Below are 4,246 nucleotides of genomic sequence, written 5' to 3' on the forward strand. Positions count from 1 at the left end.
CAAGAAAAGAAATTAAAGGAAGAAATAGGTTTTCTTCATTTTGCTGTAAGCATTCTTCCTAAAATTACTGCTGACCTCCCACTCTTCCTTTACATGAAACTACATCACTGCAGCATATGTTGCAGCTTTGGGCCAGTCTGGATTAGCAACAGCACCACTTATCATATGGCTGTGGCTCAACACCACAGTATTTAGAATCATAGAATCATAGAATAGTTAGGGTTGGAAAGGACCTTAAGATCATCTAGTTCCAACCCCCCTGCCATGGGCAGGGACACCCCACACTAAACCATGCCACCCAAGGCCTCATCCAACCTGGCCTTGAACACCGCCAAGGATGGAGCATTCACAACCTCCCTGGGCAACCCATTCCAGTGCCTCACCACCCTCTCAGTAAAGAATTTCTTCCTTATATCCAATCTGAACTTCCCCTGTTTAAGTTTGAACCCGTTACCCCTTGTCCTGTCACTACAGTCCCTGACGAATAGTCCATCCCCAGCACCCTTGTAGGCCCCCTTCAGATACTGGAAGGCTGCTATGAGGTCTCCACGCAGCCTTCTCTTCTCCAGGCTGAACAGCCCCAACTTTCTCAGCCTGTCTTCATATAGGAGGTGCTCCAGTCCCCTGATCATCCTCGTGGCCCTCCTCTGGACTTGTTCCAACAGTTCCATGTCCTTTTTATGTTGAGGACACCAGAACTGCACACAATACTCCAAGTGAGGTCTCACAAGAGCAGAGTAGAGGGGCAGGATCACCTCCTTCGACCTGCTGGTCACACTGCTTTTGATGCAGCCCAGGATACGGTTGGCTTTCTGGGCTGAGAGCGCACACTGAAGCCGGCTCATGTTCATTTTCTCATTGACCAACACCCCCAAGTCCTTCTCCCAGGGCTGCTCTGAATCTCTTCTCTGCCCAACCTGTAGCTGTGCCTGGGATTGCTCCAACTCAGGTGTAGGACCTTGCACTCGGCATGGTTAAACTTCAGAAGGTTGGCATCAGCCCATCTCACAAGCGTGTCAAAGTCCCTCTGGATGGCATCCCTTCCCTCTGGCGTATCAACTGAACCACACAGCTTGGTGTCATCGGCAAACTTGCTGAGGGCACACTCAATCCCACTGTCCATGTCACCCACAAAGATGTTGAACAAGACCGGTCCCAACACCGATCCCTGAGGGACACCACTTGTTACCGGTCTCCAGCTGGACATGGAGCCATTGACCACAACTCTTTGCGTGCAGCCATCCAGCCAGTTCTTTATCCACCGAGTGGTCCACCCATCAAATTGATGTCTCTCCAATTTGGAGACAAGGATGTCATGTGGGACAGTGTCAAAGGCTTTGCACAAGTCCAGGTAGATGACGTCAACTGCTCTGCCCCTGTCCATCAGTTTCGTAGCCCCATCATAGAAGGCCACCAAATTGGTCAGGCAGGATTTCCCCTTAGTGAAGCCATGCTGGCTGTAACCAACCACCTCCTTGTTTTTCATGTGCCTTAGCATGCCTTCCAGGAGAATCTGCTCCAAGATTTTGCCAGGCACAGAGGTGAGACTGACTGGTCTGTAATTCCCCGGGTCATCCATTTTCCCCTTCTTGAAAATGGGGGTTATATTTCCCTTTTTCCAGTAGTTGGGAACTTTACCTGACTGCCATGATTTTTCAAATATGATGGCCAGTGGCTTAGCAACTTCATTCGCCAGCTCCTTCAGGACCCGCGGATGGATTTCATCGGGTCCCATGGACTTGTGTACGTTCAGGTTTTTCAGATGGTCTCGAACCAGATTCTCTCCTACAGTGGCCGAGGGTCCTCGTTCTCACTGTCCCTTCGTTCGCCTTCCAAGACTTGGGTGGTGCGGTCAGAGCCTTTGCCATTGAAGACCGAGGCAAAGAAGTCATTAAGAACCTCAGCCTTCTCCAAATTCTGGGTAGCCAGTTCTCCCGATATCTTCCGGACGGGGCCTACGTTGTCCCTAGTCTGTCTTTTGCTCGCTATGTACCTATAGAATCCCTTCCTGTTATCCTTAACATCCCTAGCCAAGTTCAATTCTAACTGGGCCTTAGCCTTCCTCACCTGGTCTGGTCCCTAGCTTCCCGGATAACATCCCTGTATTCTTCCCAGGCTGCCTGTCCTTGCTTCTACCTTCTATAAGCCTCTTTTTTCCTTTGAATTTTCCTCAGCAGCTCCTTATCCATCCAAGGAGGTCTCCTGGCCCTCCTGCTGCAGTTCCTTCTAGTTGGGATGCAACACTCCTGAGCTTGGAGCAGGTGATCCTTGAATAACAACCAAGAGTCTTGGGCCCCCCTGCCCTCTAGGGCTGTATCCCATGGAACATTACTAAGCAGGCTCTTGAAGAGGCCAAAGTCTGCTCTCTTGAAGTCCAGGGCAGTGAGCTTGCTGCACGCTCTTCTCACTGTCCTGAGGATCTCGAATTCGACCATCTCGTCGTCATTGCAACCAAGGCTGCCCTGAAGCGTCACATTTCCAACCAGCTCTTCCCTGTTGGTGAGCACAAGGTCAAGCATGGCACCTCTCCTTGTCGGCTCCTCTATTACTTGCAGAAGGAAGTTGTCTTCCACACAATCGAGGAACCTCCTGGATTGCTTGTGCCGGGCCGTACCTTCACTCCAACAGATGTCAGGGCGGTTGAAGTCCTCCATGAGAACAAGGGCCTGTGAGCGCGAGGCTGTTCCTATCTGCCTATAGAGCACTTCATCCACAGATTCCTCTTGATCAGGCGGTCTGTAACAGATCCCCACAGTAATGTCCCCCATCGCTGCTCTCCCTTTAACCCTGACCCGCAAACTCTCTGTCCACTGCTCACCCATCCCCAGACAGAGTTCCATACTCTCCAGCCCATCCCTAACATAAATAGCAACTCCCCCTCCCTGCCTGCCAGGCCTGTCTTTTCTAAAGAGCCTGTAACCTTCCATTCCAACACTCCAGTTGTAGGAGCCATCCCACCATGTTTCTGTGATGCCTACTATATCATACTCCCGTAGACGTGCACACATCTCTAATTCCTCTTATTTGTTTCCCATGCCACGGGAGTTTGTATAGAGGCATCTGAGCCGAGCTCCAAACGAAGCCGGCTCATTGGCTGGAGCTGCTGGAACATCTCTGCATCGCTCCGAGCATTTACTGTAGGTGCTGGCAACTGACTGGGTGTGTTGGGATGGAACGATGCCACCCTCCCCCAACACATCTAGTTTAAAGCATCCTTGACCAGCCTGGCAAGCCTCCTACCAAAACCGCTCTTTCCTCTTCTTTGTCAGATCAGCTCAACCAGCCCCCAGTAGACCTGGCCTACTAACTTGGGTCCCGTATTCAAAACACCCAAACCCCTGACTATGGCACCACCCTTTTAACCATTTATTAACCTGGCCAATCCTCCTAGCTTTTTTAAGGTCCTCCCCTGTATCCTGGAGAATTGATGAAAAGACAATCTGAGCTCCAGAGCCCCTAACCACCTCTCCCAGGGCTCTGTAGTCCTTCTTTATGTTCTCCAGGCTACTGCTATCAACATCACTAGCACTCACATGGATCACCAGAAGTGGGTAATAGTCCTTGGGACTCACTAGAGCAGGCAGCCTCTCTGCAACATCCCTGATCCGTGCCCCAGGTAGGCAACACACCTCCCTCGAGACCGGGTCAGGCCGACAGATGAGTGCCTCTGTCCCTTTCAAAGTAGAGTCCCCTATCACTGTGACCCGTCTCTTTTTCCTGGCAGCACCAGTAGTGATCTTCTTTACCGGTGCACCAGCCGGTTGTTTCTGGTGCAAGTGCCCTTCCTTCTTAGCCCCCTGCAGGACAGCAAAGCAGTTCTGGGTGGGGACAACAGCTTTAGGAGGAAAAAAAAAAAAAAAGAACAGCGGAGCCCTCGGCCACCTCCACGGCCGCTAAACCCGGCTCCCCCGGCGGCACCATACCGGCGCGGGCAAAGGAGGCGGCGAACTCCCTCCAGGCCACCTCCACCCAGCTCCTCCTGCAAGTCGCCATTTGCTTTTATCATACTGAGCAAAGGCAACATGACTACCTACCTCTACCTTTGAATGTAGATTTTGGCTCTCATCTTCCTCTATAGAAAAAAAAATAAATGTATTTGGTGAGTATTTTTCATGTAACTTTTTTAAATATATGACTATATGTGCTACTAAGTACTGAAGTTAGAGAAGGTAAGTCTATGAATGGCATATTATGTTGTAAGTGCAGCGGAGGGAGGTTTGTGGCAGTCTAATTTCTGTGGTCATTT

Source organism: Psittacula echo (genome assembly GCF_963264785.1).
Source record: "Psittacula echo genome assembly, chromosome: 1".
Classification (NCBI taxonomy): Eukaryota; Metazoa; Chordata; class Aves; order Psittaciformes; family Psittacidae; genus Psittacula; species Psittacula echo.